Source organism: Lissotriton vulgaris, chromosome 11 (genome assembly GCF_964263255.1).
Source record: "Lissotriton vulgaris chromosome 11, aLisVul1.2, whole genome shotgun sequence".
In the NCBI taxonomy this organism is placed as follows: domain Eukaryota; kingdom Metazoa; phylum Chordata; class Amphibia; order Caudata; family Salamandridae; genus Lissotriton; species Lissotriton vulgaris.
In genome coordinates, this window is record NC_141699.1 from 482470265 (window position 1) to 482492365 (window position 22101).

Here is a 22101-nt window from a genome sequence, read left to right on the forward strand (position 1 = left end):
TTCATACAATTAATAAAAATAGCAACATGCATCACTCAAAGTGAGTGAAAGGGCACAGATGAGTGGTAATCAATCACTGCATGTTTCTACCCACTTTTCCTTATATTACGGCGGTGGTAACGGGCCCTTAAGTGTACTAAGAAAGAGTCCAAAAGCCTTAACAAGACATGCATCATAAAAAAAAGTACTCTTTTCATGACTTGTCTAGATCATGCAGGACAGGTCCAGACTACGAACCCTTTCGAGGCACCTGCTCTCTAAAACACTTCCTGGGTGTGGAAATTGTCTCAATGTTTACATCTAGTTTGAGTTTTTGCCGTTTAACTCTGTGACTTGATGAGGATTGCGTAACAAGAAGTGAACATTTACTTAACTAAACCAAATGGTGTTCATGCAAAATCTCATGACGCTGCAAGCAGGATTCGAACCTACGTGGGGAAACCCCATTGGATTTCAAGTCAAACGCCTTAACCACTCGGCCATCGCAGCTGCGTGAGTATGATGTCACAGTTGTCGTATACGAGCCATGCACTACTCACGTCAGGCCGAGACATAAAAAATAAAGTAACAGTAGGACGGGGCACGTACCAGCAGTGCCCTGTTGTCCTCACTTATTTTGCATGCTTTCATACAATTAATAAAAATAGCAATACGCATCACTCAAAGTGAGTGACAGGGCACAGATGAGCGGTAATCAATCACTGCACATTTCTATCCTCGTTTCCCTATATTACGGCGTTGGCAACGGGCCCTTAAGAGTACTCAGAAAGAGTCCAAAAGCTTAAACAAGACACGCTTCATAAAAAAAAGTACTCTTTTCATGACTTGTCTAGATCAGGCAGGACAGGTCCAGACTACGAACCCTTCCGAGCGACCTGCTCTCTAAAACACTTCCTGGGTGTGGAAATTGTCTCAATGTTTACATCTAGTTTGAGTTTTTGCAGTTTAACTCTGTGACTTGATGAGGATTGCGTAATGAGAAGTGAACATTTACTTAACTAAACCAAATGGTGTTCATGCAAAATCTCATGCCGCTGCAAGCAGGATTCGAACCTACGCGGGGAAACCCCATTGGATTTCAAGTCCAACACCTTAACCACTCAGCCATCGCAGCTGCATGAGTATGATGTCACTGTTGTCGTATACGAGCCATACGCTGCCCACGTCAGGCCGAGACCTAAAAATTAAAGTAACGGCAGGACGGGGCACGTACCAGCAATGCCCTGTATCCCCCACTTATTTTGAAGGCTTTCATACAATTAATAAAAATAGCAACAAGCATCACTCAAAGTTAGTGACAGGGCACCGATGAGCGGTAATCAATCACTGCACATTTCTATCCTCGTTTCCCTATATTACGGCGGTGGCAACGGGCCCTCAAGTGTACTCAGAAAGAGTCCAAAAGCTTAAACAAGACACGCTTCATAAAAAAAAGTACTCTTTTCATGACTTGTCTAGATCAGGCAGGACAGGTCCAGACTACGAACCCTTCCGAGCCACCTGCTCTCTAAAACACTTCCTGGGTGTGGAAATTGTCTCAATGTTTACATCTAGTTTGAGTTTTTGCATTTTAACTCTGTGACTTGATGAGGATTGCGTAAAGAGAAGTGAACATTTACTTAACTAAACCAAATGGTGTTTATGCAAAATCTCATGCCGCTGCAAGCAGGATTCGAACCTACGCGGGGAAACACCATTGGATTTCAAGTCCAACGCCTTAACCACTCGGCCATCGCAGCTGCATGAGTATGATGTCACTGTTGTCGTATACGAGCCATGCGCTACTCCTGTCAGGCCGAGACCTAAAAAATAAAGTAACGGAAGGACGGGGCACATACCAGCAGTGCCCTGTTGTCCTCACTTATTTTGCATGCTTTCATACAATTAATACAAATAGCAACATGCATCACTCAAAGTGAGTAAAAGGGCACAGATGAGTGGTAATCAATCACTGCATGATTCTACCCACTTTTCCCTATATTACGGCGGTGGTAACTGGCCCTTAAGTGTACTAAGAAAGAGTCCAAAAGCCTAAAAAAGACATGCTTCATAAAAAAAAGTACTCTTTTCATGACTTGTCTAGATCAGGCAGGACAGGTCCAGACTACAAACCCTTCCGAGCCACCAGCTCTCTAAAACACTTCCTGGGTGTGTAAATTGTCTCAATGTTTACATCTAGTTTGAGTTTTTTCCATTTAACTCTGTGACTTGATGAGGATTGCGTAACGAGAAGTGAACATTTACTTAACTACACCAAATGGTGTTCATGCAAAATCACACTACGCAGCAAGCAGGATTCGAACCTGCGCAGGGATACCCCATTGGATTTCGAGTCCAACGCCTTAACCACTCGGCCATCGCAGCTGCATGAGTATGATGTCACTGTTGTCGTATACGAGCCATACGCTGCCCACGTCAGGCCGAGACCTAAAAATTAAAGTAACGGCAGGACGGGGCACGTACCAGCAATGCCCTGTATCCCCCACTTATTTTGAAGGCTTTCATACAATTAATAAAAATAGCAACAAGCATCACTCAAAGTTAGTGACAGGGCACCGATGAGCGGTAATCAATCACTGCACATTTCTATCCTCGTTTCCCTATATTACGGCGGTGGCAACGGGCCCTCAAGTGTACTCAGAAAGAGTCCAAAAGCTTAAACAAGACACGCTTCATAAAAAAAAGTACTCTTTTCATGACTTGTCTAGATCAGGCAGGACAGGTCCAGACTACGAACCCTTCCGAGCCACCTGCTCTCCAAAACACTTCCTGGGTGTGGAAATTGTCTCAATGTTTACATCTAGTTTGAGTTTTTGCATTTTAACTCTGTGACTTGATGAGGATTGCGTAAAGAGAAGTGAACATTTACTTAACTAAACCAAATGGTGTTTATGCAAAATCTCATGCCGCTGCAAGCAGGATTCGAACCTACGCGGGGAAACACCATTGGATTTCAAGTCCGACGCCTTAACCACTCGGCCATCGCAGCTGCGTGAGTATGATGTCACAGTTGTCGTATACGAGCCTTGCACTACTCACGTCAGGCCGAGACATAAAAAAATAAAGTAACAAAAGGACTGGGCACGTACCAGCAGTGCCCTGTTGTCCTCACTTATTTTGCATGCTTTCATACAAATAATAAAAATAGCAATACGCATCACTCAAAATGAGTGACAGGGCACAGATGAGCGGTAATCAATCACTGCACATTTCTAACCTCGTTTCCCTATATTACGGCGGTGGCAACGGGCCCTTAAGTGTACTCAGAAAGAGTCCAAAAGCCTAAACAAGACACGCTTCATAAAAAAAATTACTCATTTCGTAACTTGTCTAGATCAGGCAGGATAGGTCCAGACTACAAACCCTTCCGAGCCACCTGCTCTCTAAAACACTTCCTAGGTGTGGAAATTGTTTCAATGTTTACATCTAGTTTGAGTTTTTGCCATTTAACTCTGTGACTTGATGAGGATTGCGTAACGAGAAGTGAACATTTACTTAACTAAACCAAATGGTGTTCATGCAAAATCTCACGCCGCTGCAAGCAGGATTCGAACCTGCACAGAGAAACCCCATTGGATTTCGAGGCCAACGCCTTAACCACTCGGCCATCGCAGCTGAATGAGTATGATGTCACTGTTGTCGTATACAAGCCATGCTCTGCTCATGTCAGGCGGAGATCAAAAAAATAAAGTAACGGAAGGACGGGGCACCTACCAGCAGTGCCCTGTTGTCCTCACTTATTATGCATGCTTTCATACAATTAATAAAAATAGCAACATGCATCACTCAAAGTGAGTGAAAGGGCACAGATGAGTGGTAATCAATCACTGCATGTTTCTACCCACTTTTCCTTATATTACGGCGGTGGTAACGGGCCCTTAAGTGTACTAAGAAAGAGTCCAAAAGCCTAAACAAGACACGCTTCATAAAAAAAAAAATTACTCTTTTCGTGACTTGTCTAGATCATGCAGGACAGGTCCAGACTACGAACCCTTTCGAGGCACCTGCTCTCTAAAACACTTCCTGGGTGTGGAAATTGTCTCAATGTTTACATCTAGTTTGAGTTTTTGCCGTTTAACTCTGTGACTTGATGAGGATTGCGTAACAAGAAGTGAACATTTACTTAACTAAACCAAATGGTGTTCATGCAAAATCTCATGACGCGGCAAGCAGGATTCGAACCTACGTGGGGAAACCCCATTGGATTTCAAGTCAAACGCCTTAACCACTCGGCCATCGCAGCTGCGTGAGTATGATGTCACAGTTGTCGTATACGAGCCATGCACTACTCACGTCAGGCCGAGACATAAAAAATAAAGTAACAGAAGGACGGGGCACGTACCAGCAGTGCCCTGTTGTCCTCACTTATTTTGCATGCTTTCATACAATTAATAAAAATAGCAATACGCATCACTCAAAGTGAGTGACAGGGCACAGATGAGCGGTAATCAATCACTGCACATTTCTATCCTCGTTTCCCTATATTACGGCGTTGGCAAGGGGCCCTTAAGAGTACTCAGAAAGAGTCCAAAAGCTTAAACAAGACACGCTTCATAAAAAAAAGTACTCTTTTCATGACTTGTCTAGATCAGGCAGGACACGTCCAGACTACGAACCCTTCCGAGCCACCTGCTCTCTAAAACACTTCCTGGGTGTGGAAATTGTCTCAATGTTTACATCTAGTTTGAGTTTGTGCCGCTTAACTCTGTGACTTGATGAGGATTGCGTAACGAGAAGTGAACATTTACTTAACTAAACCAAATGGTGTTCATGCAAAATCTCATGACGCTGCAAGCAGGATTCGAACCTACGCGGGGAAACTCCATTGGATTTCAAGTCCAACGCCTTAACCACTCGGCCATCGCAGCTGCATGAGTATGATGTCACTGTTGTCGTATACGAGCCATGCGCTACTCATGTCAGGCCGAGACCTAAAAAATAAAGTAACGGAAGGACGGGGCACATACCAGCAGTGCCCTGTTGTCCTCACTTATTTTGCATGCTTTCATACAATTAATACAAATAGCAACATGCATCACTCAAAGTGAGTAAAAGGGCACAGATGAGTGGTAATCAATCACTGCATGATTCTACCCACTTTTCCCTATATTACGGCGGTGGTAACTGGCCCTTAAGTGTACTAAGAAAGAGTCCAAAAGCCTAAAAAAGACATGCTTCATAAAAAAAAGTACTCTTTTCATGACTTGTCTAGATCAGGCAGGACAGGTCCAGACTACAAACCCTTCCGAGCCACCAGCTCTCTAAAACACTTCCTGGGTGTGTAAATTGTCTCAATGTTTACATCTAGTTTGAGTTTTTTCCATTTAACTCTGTGACTTGATGAGGATTGCGTAACGAGAAGTGAACATTTACTTAACTACACCAAATGGTGTTCATGCAAAATCACACTACGCTGCAAGCAGGATTCGAACCTGCGCAGGGATACCCCATTGGATTTCGAGTCCAACGCCTTAACCACTCGGCCATCGCAGCTGCATGAGTATGATGTCACTGTTGTCGTATACGAGCCATACGCTGCCCACGTCAGGCCGAGACCTAAAAATTAAAGTAACGGCAGGACGGGGCACGTACCAGCAATGCCCTGTATCCCCCACTTATTTTGAAGGCTTTCATACAATTAATAAAAATAGCAACAAGCATCACTCAAAGTTAGTGACAGGGCACCGATGAGCGGTAATCAATCACTGCACATTTCTATCCTCGTTTCCCTATATTACGGCGGTGGCAACGGGCCCTCAAGTGTACTCAGAAAGAGTCCAAAAGCTTAAACAAGACACGGTTCATAAAAAAAAGTACTCTTTTCATGACTTGTCTAGATCAGGCAGGACAGGTCCAGACTACGAACCCTTCCGAGCCACCTGCTCTCTAAAACACTTCCTGGGTGTGGAAATTGTCTCAATGTTTACATCTAGTTTGAGTTTTTGCATTTTAACTCTGTGACTTGATGAGGATTGCGTAAAGAGAAGTGAACATTTACTTAACTAAACCAAATGGTGTTTATGCAAAATCTCATGCCGCTGCAAGCAGGATTCGAACCTACGCGGGGAAACACCATTGGATTTCAAGTCCAACGCCTTAACCACTCGGCCATCGCAGCTGCGTGAGTATGATGTCACAGTTGTCGTATACGAGCCTTGCACTACTCACGTCAGGCCGAGACATAAAAAAATAAAGTAACAAAAGGACTGGGCACGTACCAGCAGTGCCCTGTTGTCCTCACTTATTTTGCATGCTTTCATACAAATAATAAAAATAGCAATACGCATCACTCAAAATGAGTGACAGGGCACAGATGAGCGGTAATCAATCACTGCACATTTCTAACCTCGTTTCCCTATATTACGGCGGTGGCAACGGGCCCTTAAGTGTACTCAGAAAGAGTCCAAAAGCCTAAACAAGACACGCTTCATAAAAAAAATTACTCATTTCGTAACTTGTCTAGATCAGGCAGGATAGGTCCAGACTACAAACCCTTCCGAGCCACCTGCTCTCTAAAACACTTCCTAGGTGTGGAAATTGTTTCAATGTTTACATCTAGTTTGAGTTTTTGCCATTTAACTCTGTGACTTGATGAGGATTGCGTAACGAGAAGTGAACATTTACTTAACTAAACCAAATGGTGTTCATGCAAAATCTCACGCCGCTGCAAGCAGGATTCGAACCTGCACAGAGAAACCCCATTGGATTTCGAGGCCAACGCCTTAACCACTCGGCCATCGCAGCTGCATGAGTATGATGTCACTGTTGTCGTATACAAGCCATGCTCTGCTCATGTCAGGCGGAGATCAAAAAAATAAAGTAACGGAAGGACGGGGCACCTACCAGCAGTGCCCTGTTGTCCTCACTTATTATGCATGCTTTCATACAATTAATAAAAATAGCAACATGCATCACTCAAAGTGAGTGAAAGGGCACAGATGAGTGGTAATCAATCACTGCATGTTTCTACCCACTTTTCCTTATATTACGGCGGTGGTAACGGGCCCTTAAGTGTACTAAGAAAGAGTCCAAAAGCCTTAACAAGACATGCATCATAAAAAAAAGTACTCTTTTCATGACTTGTCTAGATCATGCAGGACAGGTCCAGACTACGAACCCTTTCGAGGCACCTGCTCTCTAAAACACTTCCTGGGTGTGGAAATTGTCTCAATGTTTACATCTAGTTTGAGTTTTTGCCGTTTAACTCTGTGACTTGATGAGGATTGCGTAACAAGAAGTGAACATTTACTTAACTAAACCAAATGGTGTTCATGCAAAATCTCATGACGCTGCAAGCAGGATTCGAACCTACGTGGGGAAACCCCATTGGATTTCAAGTCAAACGCCTTAACCACTCGGCCATCGCAGCTGCGTGAGTATGATGTCACAGTTGTCGTATACGAGCCATGCACTACTCACGTCAGGCCGAGACATAAAAAATAAAGTAACAGTAGGACGGGGCACGTACCAGCAGTGCCCTGTTGTCCTCACTTATTTTGCATGCTTTCATACAATTAATAAAAATAGCAATACGCATCACTCAAAGTGAGTGACAGGGCACAGATGAGCGGTAATCAATCACTGCACATTTCTATCCTCGTTTCCCTATATTACGGCGTTGGCAACGGGCCCTTAAGAGTACTCAGAAAGAGTCCAAAAGCTTAAACAAGACACGCTTCATAAAAAAAAGTACTCTTTTCATGACTTGTCTAGATCAGGCAGGACAGGTCCAGACTACGAACCCTTCCGAGCGACCTGCTCTCTAAAACACTTCCTGGGTGTGGAAATTGTCTCAATGTTTACATCTAGTTTGAGTTTTTGCAGTTTAACTCTGTGACTTGATGAGGATTGCGTAATGAGAAGTGAACATTTACTTAACTAAACCAAATGGTGTTCATGCAAAATCTCATGCCGCTGCAAGCAGGATTCGAACCTACGCGGGGAAACCCCATTGGATTTCAAGTCCAACACCTTAACCACTCAGCCATCGCAGCTGCATGAGTATGATGTCACTGTTGTCGTATACGAGCCATACGCTGCCCACGTCAGGCCGAGACCTAAAAATTAAAGTAACGGCAGGACGGGGCACGTACCAGCAATGCCCTGTATCCCCCACTTATTTTGAAGGCTTTCATACAATTAATAAAAATAGCAACAAGCATCACTCAAAGTTAGTGACAGGGCACCGATGAGCGGTAATCAATCACTGCACATTTCTATCCTCGTTTCCCTATATTACGGCGGTGGCAACGGGCCCTCAAGTGTACTCAGAAAGAGTCCAAAAGCTTAAACAAGACACGCTTCATAAAAAAAAGTACTCTTTTCATGACTTGTCTAGATCAGGCAGGACAGGTCCAGACTACGAACCCTTCCGAGCCACCTGCTCTCTAAAACACTTCCTGGGTGTGGAAATTGTCTCAATGTTTACATCTAGTTTGAGTTTTTGCATTTTAACTCTGTGACTTGATGAGGATTGCGTAAAGAGAAGTGAACATTTACTTAACTAAACCAAATGGTGTTTATGCAAAATCTCATGCCGCTGCAAGCAGGATTCGAACCTACGCGGGGAAACACCATTGGATTTCAAGTCCAACGCCTTAACCACTCGGCCATCGCAGCTGCATGAGTATGATGTCACTGTTGTCGTATACGAGCCATGCGCTACTCCTGTCAGGCCGAGACCTAAAAAATAAAGTAACGGAAGGACGGGGCACATACCAGCAGTGCCCTGTTGTCCTCACTTATTTTGCATGCTTTCATACAATTAATACAAATAGCAACATGCATCACTCAAAGTGAGTAAAAGGGCACAGATGAGTGGTAATCAATCACTGCATGATTCTACCCACTTTTCCCTATATTACGGCGGTGGTAACTGGCCCTTAAGTGTACTAAGAAAGAGTCCAAAAGCCTAAAAAAGACATGCTTCATAAAAAAAAGTACTCTTTTCATGACTTGTCTAGATCAGGCAGGACAGGTCCAGACTACAAACCCTTCCGAGCCACCAGCTCTCTAAAACACTTCCTGGGTGTGTAAATTGTCTCAATGTTTACATCTAGTTTGAGTTTTTTCCATTTAACTCTGTGACTTGATGAGGATTGCGTAACGAGAAGTGAACATTTACTTAACTACACCAAATGGTGTTCATGCAAAATCACACTACGCAGCAAGCAGGATTCGAACCTGCGCAGGGATACCCCATTGGATTTCGAGTCCAACGCCTTAACCACTCGGCCATCGCAGCTGCATGAGTATGATGTCACTGTTGTCGTATACGAGCCATACGCTGCCCACGTCAGGCCGAGACCTAAAAATTAAAGTAACGGCAGGACGGGGCACGTACCAGCAATGCCCTGTATCCCCCACTTATTTTGAAGGCTTTCATACAATTAATAAAAATAGCAACAAGCATCACTCAAAGTTAGTGACAGGGCACCGATGAGCGGTAATCAATCACTGCACATTTCTATCCTCGTTTCCCTATATTACGGCGGTGGCAACGGGCCCTCAAGTGTACTCAGAAAGAGTCCAAAAGCTTAAACAAGACACGCTTCATAAAAAAAAGTACTCTTTTCATGACTTGTCTAGATCAGGCAGGACAGGTCCAGACTACGAACCCTTCCGAGCCACCTGCTCTCCAAAACACTTCCTGGGTGTGGAAATTGTCTCAATGTTTACATCTAGTTTGAGTTTTTGCATTTTAACTCTGTGACTTGATGAGGATTGCGTAAAGAGAAGTGAACATTTACTTAACTAAACCAAATGGTGTTTATGCAAAATCTCATGCCGCTGCAAGCAGGATTCGAACCTACGCGGGGAAACACCATTGGATTTCAAGTCCAACGCCTTAACCACTCGGCCATCGCAGCTGCGTGAGTATGATGTCACAGTTGTCGTATACGAGCCTTGCACTACTCACGTCAGGCCGAGACATAAAAAAATAAAGTAACAAAAGGACTGGGCACGTACCAGCAGTGCCCTGTTGTCCTCACTTATTTTGCATGCTTTCATACAAATAATAAAAATAGCAATACGCATCACTCAAAATGAGTGACAGGGCACAGATGAGCGGTAATCAATCACTGCACATTTCTAACCTCGTTTCCCTATATTACGGCGGTGGCAACGGGCCCTTAAGTGTACTCAGAAAGAGTCCAAAAGCCTAAACAAGACACGCTTCATAAAAAAAATTACTCATTTCGTAACTTGTCTAGATCAGGCAGGATAGGTCCAGACTACAAACCCTTCCGAGCCACCTGCTCTCTAAAACACTTCCTAGGTGTGGAAATTGTTTCAATGTTTACATCTAGTTTGAGTTTTTGCCATTTAACTCTGTGACTTGATGAGGATTGCGTAACGAGAAGTGAACATTTACTTAACTAAACCAAATGGTGTTCATGCAAAATCTCACGCCGCTGCGAGCAGGATTCGAACCTGCACAGAGAAACCCCATTGGATTTCGAGGCCAACGCCTTAACCACTCGGCCATCGCAGCTGCATGAGTATGATGTCACTGTTGTCGTATACAAGCCATGCTCTGCTCATGTCAGGCGGAGATCAAAAAAATAAAGTAACGGAAGGACGGGGCACCTACCAGCAGTGCCCTGTTGTCCTCACTTATTATGCATGCTTTCATACAATTAATAAAAATAGCAACATGCATCACTCAAAGTGAGTGAAAGGGCACAGATGAGTGGTAATCAATCACTGCATGTTTCTACCCACTTTTCCTTATATTACGGCGGTGGTAACGGGCCCTTAAGTGTACTAAGAAAGAGTCCAAAAGCCTTAACAAGACATGCATCATAAAAAAAAGTACTCTTTTCATGACTTGTCTAGATCAGGCAGGACAGGTCCAGACTACGAACCCTTCCGAGCCACCTGCTCTCTAAAACACTTCCTGGGTGTGGAAATTGTCTCAATGTTTACATCTAGTTTGAGTTTTTGCAGTTTAACTCTGTGACTTGATGAGGATTGCGTAAAGAGAAGTGAACATTTACTTAACTAAACCAAATGGTGTTCATGCAAAATCTCATGCCGCTGCAAGCAGGATTCGAACCTTCGCGGGAAAACCCCATTGGATTTCAAGTCCAAAGCCTTAACCACTTGGCCATCGCAGCTGCATGAGTATGATGTCACTGTTGTCGTATACGAGCCATGCGCTACTCATGTCAGGTCGAGACCTAAAAAATAAAGTAACGGAAGGACGGGGCACATACCAGCAGTGCCCTGTTGTCCTCACTTATTTCGCATACTTTCATACAATTAATAAAAATAGCAATATGCATCACTCAAAATGAGTGACAGGGTACAGATGAGCGATAATCAATCACTGCACATTTCTACCCTCGTTTCCATATATTACGGCGGTGGCAACGGGCCCTTAAGTGTACTCAGAAAGAGTCCAAAAGCCTAAACAAGACACACTTCATAAAAAAAATTACTCATTTCGTAACTTGTCTAGATCAGGCAGGATAGGTCCAGACTACAAACCCTTCCGAGCCACCTGCTCTCTAAAACACTGCCTAGGTGTGGAAATTGTTTCAATGTTTACATCTAGTTTGAGCTTTTGCCATTTAACTCTGTGACTTGATGAGGATTGCGTAACGAGAAGTGAACATTTTTTTAACTAAACCAAATGGTGTTCATGCAAAATCACACTACGCTGCAAGCAGGATTCGAACCTGCGCAGGGAAACCCCATTGGATTTCGAGTCCAACGCCTTAACCACTCGGCCATCGCAGCTGCATGAGTATAATGTCACTGTTGTCGTATACGAGCCATGCTCTGCTCATGTCAGGCGGAGACCAAAAAAATAAAGTAACAGAAGGACGGGGCACGTACCAGCAGTGCTCTGTTGTCCTCACTTATTTTGCATGCTTTCATACAATTAATAAAAATAGCAACATGCATCACTCAAAGTGAGTGAAAGGGCACAGATGAGTGGTAATCAATCAGCGCATGTTTCTACCCACTTTTCCCTATATTACGGTGGTGGTAACGGGCCCTAAAGTGTACTAATAAAGAGTCCAAAAGCCTAAACAAGACATGCATCATAAAAAAAAGTACTCTTTTCATGACTTGTCTAGATCAGGCAGGACAGGTCCAGACTACAAACCCTTCCGAGCCACCAGCTCTCTAAAACACTTCCTGGGTGTGGAAATTGTCTCAATGTTTACATCTAGTTTGAGTTTTTTCCATTTAACTCTGTGACTTGATGAGGATTGCGTAACGAGAAGTGAACGTTTACTTAACTAAACCAAATGGTGTTCATGCAAAATCACACTACGCTGCAAGCAGGATTCGAACCTGCGCAGGGAAACCCCATTGGATTTCGAGTCCAACGCCTTAACCACTCGGCCATCGCAGCTGCATGAGTATGATGTCACTGTTGTCGTATACGAGCCATACGCTGCTCACGTCAGGCCGAGACCTAACAATAAAGTAACGGCAGGACGGGGCACGTACCAGCAGTGCCCAGTATCCCCCACTTATTTTGAATGCTTTCATACAATTAATAAAAATAGCAACAAGAATCACTCAAAGTGAGTGACAGGGCACAGATGAGCGGTAATCAATCACTGCGCATTTCTACCCTCTTTTCCCTATATTACGGCGGTGGTAACGGGCCCTTAAGTGTACTAAGAAAGAGTCCAAAAGCCTAAACAAGACACGCTTCATAAAAAAAATAATTACTCTTTTCGTGACTTGTCTAGATCATGCAGGACAGGTCCAGACTACGAACGCTTCCGAGGTCCCTGCTCTCTAAAACACTTCCTGGGTGTGGGAATTGTCTCAATGTTTACATATAGTTTGAGTTTTTGCCGTTTAACTCTGTGACTTGATGAGGATTGCGTAACAAGAAGTGAACATTTACTTAACTAAACCAAATGGTGTTCATGCAAAATCTCATGATGCTGCAAGCAGGATTCGAACCTAAGCGGGTAAACCCCATTGGATTTCAAGTCCAAAGCCTTAACCACTCGGCCATCGCAGCTGCGTGAGTATGATGTCACAGTTGTCGTATACGAGCCATGCACTACTCACGTCAGGCCGAGACATAAAAAATAAAGTAACAGAAGGACGGGGCACGTACCAGCAGTGCTCTGTTGTCCTCACTTATTTTGCATGCTTTCATACAATTAATAAAAATAGCAATACGCATCACTCAAAGTGAGTGACAGGGCACAGATGAGCGGTAATCAATCACTGCACATTTCTATCCTCGTTTCCCTATATTACGTCGGTGGCAACGGGCCCTTAAGTGTACTCAGAAAGAGTCCAAAAGCTTAAACAAGACACGCTTCATAAAAAATGTACTCTTTTCATGACTTGTCTAGATCAGGCAGGACAGGTCCAGACTACGAACCCTTCCGAGCAACCTGCTCTCTAAAACACTTCCTGGCTGTGGAAATTGTCTCAATGTTTACATCTAGTTTGAGTTTTTGCCATTTAACTCTGTGACTTGATGAGGATTGCGTAACGAGAAGTGAACATTTACTTAACTAAACCAAATGGTGTTCATGCAAAATCTCATGACGCTGCAAGCAGGATTCCAACCTACGCGGGGAAATCCCATTGGATTTCAAGTCCAACGCCTTAACCACTCGGCCATCGCAGCTGCGTGAGTATGATGTCACAGTTGTCGTATACGAGCCATGCACTACTCACGTCAGGCCGAGACATAAAAAATAAAGTAACAGAAGGACGGGGCACGTACCAGCAGTGCCCTGTTGTCCTCACTTATTTTGCATGCTTTCATACAATTAATAAAAATAGCAATACGCATCACTCAAAGTGAGTGACAGGGCACCGATGAGCGGTAATCAATCACTGCACATTTCTATCCTCGTTTCCCTATATTACGGCGGTGGCAACGGGCCCTTAAGTGTACTCAGAAAGAGTCCAAAAGCTTAAACAAGACACGCTTCATAAAAAAAAGTACTCTTTTCATGACTTGTCTAGATCAGGCAGGACAGGTCCAGACTACGAACCCTTCCGAGCCACCTGCTCTCTAAAACACTTCCTGGGTGTGGAAATTGTCTCAATGTTTACATCTAGTTTGAGTTTTTGCAGTTTAACTCTGTGACTTGATGAGGATTGCTTAACGAGAAGTGAACATTTACTTAACTAAACCAAATGGTGTTCATGCAAAATCTCATGACGCTGCAAGCAAGATTCGAACCTACGCAGGAAAACCCCATTGGATTTCAAGTCCAACACCTTAACCACTCAGCCATCGCAGCTGCATGAGTATGATGTCACTGTTGTCCTATACGAGCCATGCTCTTCTCATGTCAGGCCGAGACCAAAAAAATAAAGTAACGGAAGGACGGGGCACGTACCAGCAGTGCCCTGTTGTCCTCACTTATTTTGCATGCTTTCATACAATTAATAAAAATAGCAACATGCATCACTCAAAGTGAGTGAAAGGGCACAGATGAGTGGTAATCAATCACTGCATGATTCTACCCACTTTTCCCTATATTACGGCGGTGGTAAAGGGCCCTTAAGTGTACTAATAAAGAGTCCAAAAGCCTAAACAAGACACGCTTCATAAAAAAAAAAATTACTCTTTTCGTGACTTGTCTAGATCATGCAGGACAGGTCCAGACTACGAACCCTTTCGAGGCACCTGCTCTCTAAAACACTTCCTGGGTGTGGAAATTGTCTCAATGTTTACATCTAGTTTGAGTTTTTGCCGTTTAACTCTGTGACTTGATGAGGATTGCGTAACAAGAAGTGAACATTTACTTAACTAAACCAAATGGTGTTCATGCAAAATCTCATGACGCTGCAAGCAGGATTCAAACCTACGTGGGGAAACCCCATTGGATTTCAAGTCAAACACCTTAACCACTCGGCCATCGCAGCTGCGTGAGTATGATGTCACAGTTGTCGTATACGAGCCATGCACTACTCACGTCAGGCCGAGACATAAAAAATAAAGTAACAGTAGGACGGGGCACGTACCAGCAGTGCCCTGTTGTCCTCACTTATTTTGCATGCTTTCATACAATTAATAAAAATAGCAATACGCATCACTCAAAGTGAGTGACAGGGCACAGATGAGCGGTAATCAATCACTGCACATTTCTATCCTCGTTTCCCTATATTACGGCGTTGGCAACGGGCCCTTAAGAGTACTCAGAAAGAGTCCAAAAGCTTAAACAAGACACGCTTCATAAAAAAAAGTACTCTTTTCATGACTTGTCTAGATCAGGCAGGACAGGTCCAGACTACGAACCCTTCCGAGCCACCTGCTCTCTAAAACACTTCCTGGGTGTGGAAATTGTCTCAATGTTTACATCTAGTTTGAGTTTTTGCAGTTTAACTCTGTGACTTGATGAGGATTGCATAATGAGAAGTGAACATTTACTTAACTAAACCAAATGGTGTTCATGCAAAATCTCATGCCGCTGCAAGCAGGATTCGAACCTACGCGGGGAAACCCCATTGGATTTCAAGTCCAACACCTTAAACACTCAGCCATCGCAGCTGCATGAGTATGATGTCACTGTTGTCGTATACGAGCCATGCGCTACTCATGTCAGGCCGAGACCTAAAAAATAAAGTAACGGAAGGACGGGGCACGTACCAGCAGTGCCCTGTTGTCCTCACTTATTTTGCATGCTTTCATACAATTAATAAAAATAGCAATACGCATCACTCAAAGTGAGTGACAGGGCACAGATGAGCGGTAATCAATCACTGCACATTTCTATCCTCGTTTCCCTATATTACGGCGGTGTCAACGGGCCCTTAAGTGTACTCAGAAAGAGTCCAAAAGCTTAAACAAGACACGCTTCATAAAAAAAAGTACGCTTTTCATGACTTGTCTAGATCAGGCAGGACAGGTCCAGACTACGAATCCTTCCGAGCCACCTGCTCTCTAAAACACTTCCTGGGTGTGGAAATTGTCTCAATGTTTACATCTAGTTTGAGTTTGTGCCGTTTAACTCTGTGACTTGATGAGGATTGCGTAACGAGAAGTGAACATTTACTTAACTAAACCAAATGGTGTTCATGCAAAATCTCATGACGCTGCAAGCAGGATTCGAACCTACGCGGGGAAACTCCATTGGATTTCAAGTCCAACGCCTTAACCACTCGGCCATCGCAGCTGCATGAGTATGATGTCACTGTTGTCGTATACGAGCCATGCGCGACTCATGTCAGGCCGAGACCTAAAAAATAAAGTAACTGAAGGACGGGGCACGTACCAGCAGTGCCCTGTTGTCCTCACTTATTTTGCATGCTTTCATACAATTAATAAAAATAGCAACATGCATCACTCAAAGTGAGTGAAAGGGCACAGATGAGTGGTAATCAATCACTGCATGATTCTACCCACTTTTCCCTATATTACGGCGGTGGTAACGGGCCCTTAAGTGTACTAAGAAAGAGTCCAAAAGCCTAAACAAGACACGCTTCATAAAAAAAAAATTACTCTTTTCGTGACTTGTCTAGATCATGCAGGACAGGTCCAGACTACGAACCCTTTCGAGGCACCTGCTCTCTAAAACACTTCCTGGGTGTGGAAATTGTCTCAATGTTTACATCTAGTTTGAGTTTTTGCCGTTTAACTCTGTGACTTGATGAGGATTGCGTAACAAGAAGTGAACATTTACTTAACTAAACCAAATGGTGTTCATGCAAAATCTCATGACGCTGCAAGGAGGATTCGAACCTACGTGGGGAAACCCCATTGGATTTCAAGTCAAACGCCTTAACCACTCGGCCATCGCAGCTGCGTGAGTATGATGTCACAGTTGTCGTATACGAGCCATGCACTACTCACGTCAGGCCGAGACATAAAAAATAAAGTAACAGAAGGACGGGGCACGTACCAGCAGTGCCCTGTTGTCCTCACTTATTTTGCATGCTTTCATACAATTAATAAAAATAGCAATACGCATCACTCAAAGTGAATGACAGGGCACAGATGAGCGGTAATCAATCACTGCACATTTCTATCCTCGTTTCCCTATATTACGGCGTTGGCAAGGGGCCCTTAAGAGTACTCAGAAAGAGTCCAAAAGCTTAAACAAGACACGCTTCATAAAAAAAAGTACTCTTTTCATGACTTGTCTAGATCAGGCAGGACAGGTCCAGACTACGAACCCTTCCGAGCCACCTGCTCTCTAAAACACTTCCTGGGTGTGGAAATTGTCTCAATGTTTACATCTAGTTTGAGTTTTTGCAGTTTAACTCTGTGACTTGATGAGGATTGCGTAATGAGAAGTGAACATTTACTTAACTAAACCAAATGGTGTTCATGCAAAATCTCATGCCGCTGCAAGCAGGATTCGAACCCCCGCGGGGAAACCCCATTGGATTTCAAGTCCAACACCTTAACCACTCAGCCATCGCAGCTGCATGAGTATGATGTCACTGTTGTCGTATACGAGCCATGCGCTACTCATGTCAGGCCGAGACCTAAAAAATAAAGTAACGGAAGGACGGGGCACGTACCAGCAGTGCCCTGTTGTCCTCACTTATTTCGCATTCTTTCATACAATTAATAAAAATAGCAATACACATCACTCAAAGTGAGTGACAGGGCACAGATGAGCGGTAATCAATCACTGCACTTTTCTACCCTTGTTTCCCTATATTACGGCGGTGGCAACGGGCCCTTAATTGTACTCAGAAAGAGTCCAAAAGCCTAAACAAGACACGCTTCATAAAAAAAATTACTCTTTTCGTAACTTGCCTAGATCAGGCAAGATAGGTCCAGACTACAAACCCTTCGCTCTCTAAAACACTTCCTAGGTGTGGAAATAGTTTCAATGTTTACATCTAGTTTGAGTTTTTGCCATTTAACTCTGTGACTTGATGAGGATTGCGTAACGAGAAGTGAACATTTCCTTAACTAAACCAAATGGTGTTCATGCAAAATCACACTTCGCTGCAAGCAGGATTCGAACCTGGGCAGGGAAACCCCATTGGATTTCGAGTCCAACGCCTTAACCACTCGGCCATCGCAGCTGCATGAGTATGATATCACTGTTGTCGTATACGAGCCATGCTCTGCTCATGTCAGGCCGAGACCAAAAAAATAAAGTAACGGAAGGACGGGGCACGTACCAGCAGTGCCCTGTTGTCCTCACTTATTTTGCATGCTTTCATACAATTAATAAAAATAGCAATACGCATCACTCAAAGTGAGTGACAGGGCACAGATGAGCGGTAATCAATCACTGCACATTTCTATCCTCGTTTCCCTATATTACGGCGGTGTCAACGGGCCCTTAAGTGTACTCAGAAAGAGTCCAAAAGCTTAAACAAGACACGCTTCATAAAAAAAAGTACGCTTTTCATGACTTGTCTAGATCAGGCAGGACAGGTCCAGACTACGAACCCTTCCGAGCCACCTGCTCTCTAAAACACTTCCTGGGTGTGGAAATTGTCTCAATGTTTACATCTAGTTTGAGTTTGTGCCGTTTAACTCTGTGACTTGATGAGGATTGCGTAACGAGAAGTGAACATTTACTTAACTAAACCAAATGGTGTTCATGCAAAATCTCATGACGCTGCAAGCAGGATTCGAACCTACGCTGGGAAACTCCATTGGATTTCAAGTCCAACGCCTTAACCACTCGGCCATCGCAGCTGCATGAGTATGATGTCACTGTTGTCGTGTACGAGCCATACGCTGCTCACGTCAGGCCGAGACCTAAAAAATAAAGTAACGGCAGGACGGGGCACGTACCAGCAGTGCCCTGTTGTCCTCACTTATTTTGCATGCTTTCATACAATTAATAAAAATAGCAACAAGAATCACTCAAAGTGAGTAAAAGGGCACAGATGAGTGGTAATCAATCACTGCATGATTCTACCCACTTTTCCCTATATTACGGCGGTGGTAACGGGCCCTTAAGTGTACTAAGAAAGAGTCCAAAAGCCTAAACAAGACACGCTTCATAAAAAAAAAAATTACTCTTTTCGTGACTTGTCTAGATCATGCAGGACAGGTCCAGACTACGAACCCTTTCGAGGCACCTGCTCTCTAAAACACTTCCTGGGTGTGGAAATTGTCTCAATGTTTACATCTAGTTTGAGTTTTTGCCGTTTAACTCTGTGACTTGATGAGGATTGCGTAACAAGAAGTGAACATTTACTTAACTAAACCAAATGGTGTTCATGCAAAAACTCATGACGCTGCAAGCCGGATTCGAACCTACGTGGGGAAACCCCATTGGATTTCAAGTCAAACGCCTTAACCACTCGGCCATCGCAGCTGCGTGAGTATGATGTCACAGTTGTCGTATACGAGCCATGCACTACTCACGTCAGGCCGAGACATAAAAAATAAAGTAACAGAAGGACGGGGCACGTACCAGCAGTGCCCTGTTGTCCTCACTTATTTTGCATGCTTTCATACAATTAATAAAAATAGCAATACGCATCACTCAAAGTGAGTGACAGGGCACAGATGAGCGGTAATCAATCACTGCACATTTCTATCCTCGTTTCCCTATATTACGGCGTTGGCAAGGGGCCCTTAAGAGTACTCAGAAAGAGTCCAAAAGCCTAAACAAGACACGCTTCATAAAAAAAATTACTCTTTTCGTAACTTGTCTAGATCAGGCAGGATAGGTCCAGACTACAAACCCTTCGCTCTCTAAAACACTTCCTAGGTGTGGAAATAGTTTCAATGTTTACATCTAGTTTGAGTTTTTGCCATTTAACTCTGTGACTTGATGAGGATTGCGTAACGAGAAGTGAACATTTCCTTAACTAAACCAAATGGTGTTCATGCAAAATCACACTTCGCTGCAAGCAGGATTCGAACCTGCGCAGGGAAACCCCATTGGATTTCGAGTCCAACGCCTTAACCACTCGGCCATCGCAGCTGCATGAGTATGATAACACTGTTGTCGTATACGAGCCATGCTCTGCTCATGTCAGGCCGAGACCAAAAAAATAAAGTAACGGAAGGACGGGGCACGTACCAGCAGTGCCCTGTTGTCCTCACTTATTTTGCATGATTTCATACAATTAATAAAAATAGCAATACGCATCACTCAAAGTGAGTGACAGGGCACAGATGAGCGGTAATCAATCACTGCACATTTCTATCCTCGTTTCCATATATTACGGCGGTGGCAACGGGCCCTTAAGTGTACTCAGAAAGAGTCCAAAAGCCTAAACAAGACACACTTCATAAAAAAAATTACTCATTTCGTAACTTGTCTAGATCAGGCAGGATAGGTCCAGACTACAAACCCTTCCGAGCCACCTGCTCTCTAAAACACTGCCTAGGTGTGGAAATTGTTTCAATGTTTACATCTAGTTTGAGCTTTTGCCATTTAACTCTGTGACTTGATGAGGATTGCGTAAAGAGAAGTGAACATTTACTTAACTAAACCAAATGGTGTTCATGCAAAATCTCATGACGCTGCAAGCAGGATTCGAACCTACGCAGGGAAACCCCATTGGATTTCAAGTCCAACACCTTAACCACTCAGCCATCGCAGCTGCATGAGTATAACGTCACTGTTGTCGTATACGAGCCATGCGCTACTCATGTCAGGCCGAGACCTAAAAAATAAAATAACGGAAGGACGGGGCACGTACCAGCAGTGCCCTGTTGTCCTCACTTATTTCGCATACTTTCATACAATTAATAAAAATAGCAATACGCATCACTCAACGTGAGTGACAGGGCACAGATGAGCGGTAATCAATCACTGCACATTTCTACCCTCGCTTCCCTATATTACGGCGGTGGCAACGGGCCCTTAATTGTACTCAGAAAGAGTCCAAAAGCCTAAACAAGACACGCTTCATAAAAAAATTACTCTTTTCGTAACTTGTCTAGATCAGGCAGGATAGGTCCAGACTACAAACCCTTCCGAGCCACCTGCTCTCTAAAACACTTCCTAGGTGTGGAAATAGTTTCAATGTTTACATCTAGTTTGAGTTTTTGCCATTTAACTCTGTGACTTGATGAGGATTGCGTAACGAGAAGTGAACATTTCCTTAACTAAACCAAATGGTGTTCATGCAAAATCACACTACGCTGCAAGCAGGATTCAAACCTGCGCAGGGAAACCCCATTGGATTTCAAGTCCAAAGCCTTAACCACTCGGCCATCGCAGCTGCATGAGTATGATGTCACTGTTGTCGTATACGAGCCATGCTCTGCTCATGTCAGGCCGAGACCAAAAAAATAAAGTAACGGAAGGACGGGGCACGTACCAGCAGTGCCCTGTTGTCCTCACTTATTTTGCATGCTTTCATACAATTAATAAAAATAGCAACATGCATCACTCAAAGTGAGTGAAAGGGCACAGATGAGCGGTAATCAATCACTGCGCATTTCTACCCTCTTTTCCCTATATTACGGCGGTGGTAACGGGCCCTTAAGGGTACTAAGAAAGAGTCCAAAAGCCTAAACAAGACACGCTTAATAAAAAAAATAATTACTCTTTTCGTGACTTGTCTAGATCATGCAGGACAGGTCCAGACTACGAACCCTTCCGAGCCACCTGCTCTCTAAAAAATTTCCTGGGTGTGGAAATTGTCTCAATGTTTACATTTAGTTTGAGTTTTTGCCGTTTAACTCTGTGACTTGATGAGGATTGCGTAACGAGAAGTGAACATTTACTTAACTAAACCAAATGGTGTTCATGCAAAATCTCATGACACTGCAAGCAGGATTCGAACCTACGCGGGGAAACCTCATTGGATTTCAAGTCCAACGCCTTAACCACTCGGCCATCGCAGCTGCGTGAGTATGATGTCACAGTTGCCGTATACGAGCCATGCACTACTCACGTCAGGATGAGACATAAAAAATAAAGTAACAGAAGGACGGGGCACGTACCAGAAGTGCCCTGTTGTCCTCACTTATTTTGCATGCTTTCATACAATTAATAAAAATAGCAATACGCATCACTCAAAGTGAGTGACAGGGCACAGATGAGGGGTAATCAATCACTGCACATTTCTACCCTCTTTTCCCTATATTACGACGGTGGTAACGGGCCCTTAAGTGTACTAAGAAAGAGTCCAAAAGCCTTAACAAGACATGCATCATAAAAAAAAGTACTCTTTTCATGACTTGTCTAGATCAGGCAGGACAGGTCCAGA

General features: G+C 43.7%; 25 non-coding genes across 25 annotated transcripts; all 25 read right to left on the bottom strand.

Annotated features, from left to right (window-relative positions):
* Positions 1–1032: 1032 nt before the first annotated feature.
* TRNAS-UGA (transfer RNA serine (anticodon UGA)) lies at positions 1033–1114 on the bottom strand. The gene has a single exon. It is a non-coding gene; the product is annotated as a tRNA-Ser (tRNA).
* A 543-nt stretch (positions 1115–1657) lies between these two features.
* Positions 1658–1739, bottom strand: TRNAS-UGA (transfer RNA serine (anticodon UGA)). Its single transcript has one exon. It is a non-coding gene; the product is annotated as a tRNA-Ser (tRNA).
* Positions 1740–2282: 543 nt separating this feature from the next.
* Positions 2283–2364, bottom strand: TRNAS-CGA (transfer RNA serine (anticodon CGA)). Its single transcript has one exon. It is a non-coding gene; the product is annotated as a tRNA-Ser (tRNA).
* A 543-nt stretch (positions 2365–2907) lies between these two features.
* TRNAS-UGA (transfer RNA serine (anticodon UGA)) lies at positions 2908–2989 on the bottom strand. Its single transcript has one exon. It is a non-coding gene; the product is annotated as a tRNA-Ser (tRNA).
* Positions 2990–3533: 544 nt separating this feature from the next.
* TRNAS-CGA (transfer RNA serine (anticodon CGA)) lies at positions 3534–3615 on the bottom strand. Its single transcript has one exon. It is a non-coding gene; the product is annotated as a tRNA-Ser (tRNA).
* A 1171-nt stretch (positions 3616–4786) lies between these two features.
* TRNAS-UGA (transfer RNA serine (anticodon UGA)) lies at positions 4787–4868 on the bottom strand. Its single transcript has one exon. It is a non-coding gene; the product is annotated as a tRNA-Ser (tRNA).
* Positions 4869–5411: 543 nt separating this feature from the next.
* TRNAS-CGA (transfer RNA serine (anticodon CGA)) lies at positions 5412–5493 on the bottom strand. Its single transcript has one exon. It is a non-coding gene; the product is annotated as a tRNA-Ser (tRNA).
* Positions 5494–6036: 543 nt separating this feature from the next.
* Positions 6037–6118, bottom strand: TRNAS-UGA (transfer RNA serine (anticodon UGA)). The gene has a single exon. It is a non-coding gene; the product is annotated as a tRNA-Ser (tRNA).
* A 544-nt stretch (positions 6119–6662) lies between these two features.
* Positions 6663–6744, bottom strand: TRNAS-CGA (transfer RNA serine (anticodon CGA)). The gene has a single exon. It is a non-coding gene; the product is annotated as a tRNA-Ser (tRNA).
* Positions 6745–7912: 1168 nt separating this feature from the next.
* TRNAS-UGA (transfer RNA serine (anticodon UGA)) lies at positions 7913–7994 on the bottom strand. The gene has a single exon. It is a non-coding gene; the product is annotated as a tRNA-Ser (tRNA).
* A 543-nt stretch (positions 7995–8537) lies between these two features.
* TRNAS-UGA (transfer RNA serine (anticodon UGA)) lies at positions 8538–8619 on the bottom strand. Its single transcript has one exon. It is a non-coding gene; the product is annotated as a tRNA-Ser (tRNA).
* Positions 8620–9162: 543 nt separating this feature from the next.
* Positions 9163–9244, bottom strand: TRNAS-CGA (transfer RNA serine (anticodon CGA)). Its single transcript has one exon. It is a non-coding gene; the product is annotated as a tRNA-Ser (tRNA).
* A 543-nt stretch (positions 9245–9787) lies between these two features.
* Positions 9788–9869, bottom strand: TRNAS-UGA (transfer RNA serine (anticodon UGA)). Its single transcript has one exon. It is a non-coding gene; the product is annotated as a tRNA-Ser (tRNA).
* Positions 9870–10413: 544 nt separating this feature from the next.
* Positions 10414–10495, bottom strand: TRNAS-CGA (transfer RNA serine (anticodon CGA)). Its single transcript has one exon. It is a non-coding gene; the product is annotated as a tRNA-Ser (tRNA).
* Positions 10496–11038: 543 nt separating this feature from the next.
* On the bottom strand, positions 11039–11120 carry TRNAS-UGA (transfer RNA serine (anticodon UGA)). Its single transcript has one exon. It is a non-coding gene; the product is annotated as a tRNA-Ser (tRNA).
* Positions 11121–11663: 543 nt separating this feature from the next.
* Positions 11664–11745, bottom strand: TRNAS-CGA (transfer RNA serine (anticodon CGA)). The gene has a single exon. It is a non-coding gene; the product is annotated as a tRNA-Ser (tRNA).
* A 543-nt stretch (positions 11746–12288) lies between these two features.
* TRNAS-CGA (transfer RNA serine (anticodon CGA)) lies at positions 12289–12370 on the bottom strand. The gene has a single exon. It is a non-coding gene; the product is annotated as a tRNA-Ser (tRNA).
* A 545-nt stretch (positions 12371–12915) lies between these two features.
* TRNAS-UGA (transfer RNA serine (anticodon UGA)) lies at positions 12916–12997 on the bottom strand. The gene has a single exon. It is a non-coding gene; the product is annotated as a tRNA-Ser (tRNA).
* A 3045-nt stretch (positions 12998–16042) lies between these two features.
* Positions 16043–16124, bottom strand: TRNAS-UGA (transfer RNA serine (anticodon UGA)). Its single transcript has one exon. It is a non-coding gene; the product is annotated as a tRNA-Ser (tRNA).
* A 1785-nt stretch (positions 16125–17909) lies between these two features.
* On the bottom strand, positions 17910–17991 carry TRNAS-CGA (transfer RNA serine (anticodon CGA)). Its single transcript has one exon. It is a non-coding gene; the product is annotated as a tRNA-Ser (tRNA).
* Positions 17992–18534: 543 nt separating this feature from the next.
* TRNAS-UGA (transfer RNA serine (anticodon UGA)) lies at positions 18535–18616 on the bottom strand. Its single transcript has one exon. It is a non-coding gene; the product is annotated as a tRNA-Ser (tRNA).
* Positions 18617–19777: 1161 nt separating this feature from the next.
* Positions 19778–19859, bottom strand: TRNAS-CGA (transfer RNA serine (anticodon CGA)). Its single transcript has one exon. It is a non-coding gene; the product is annotated as a tRNA-Ser (tRNA).
* Positions 19860–20402: 543 nt separating this feature from the next.
* Positions 20403–20484, bottom strand: TRNAS-UGA (transfer RNA serine (anticodon UGA)). The gene has a single exon. It is a non-coding gene; the product is annotated as a tRNA-Ser (tRNA).
* Positions 20485–21026: 542 nt separating this feature from the next.
* Positions 21027–21108, bottom strand: TRNAS-UGA (transfer RNA serine (anticodon UGA)). Its single transcript has one exon. It is a non-coding gene; the product is annotated as a tRNA-Ser (tRNA).
* A 546-nt stretch (positions 21109–21654) lies between these two features.
* On the bottom strand, positions 21655–21736 carry TRNAS-UGA (transfer RNA serine (anticodon UGA)). Its single transcript has one exon. It is a non-coding gene; the product is annotated as a tRNA-Ser (tRNA).
* Between the last annotated feature and the right edge of the window lie 365 nt (positions 21737–22101).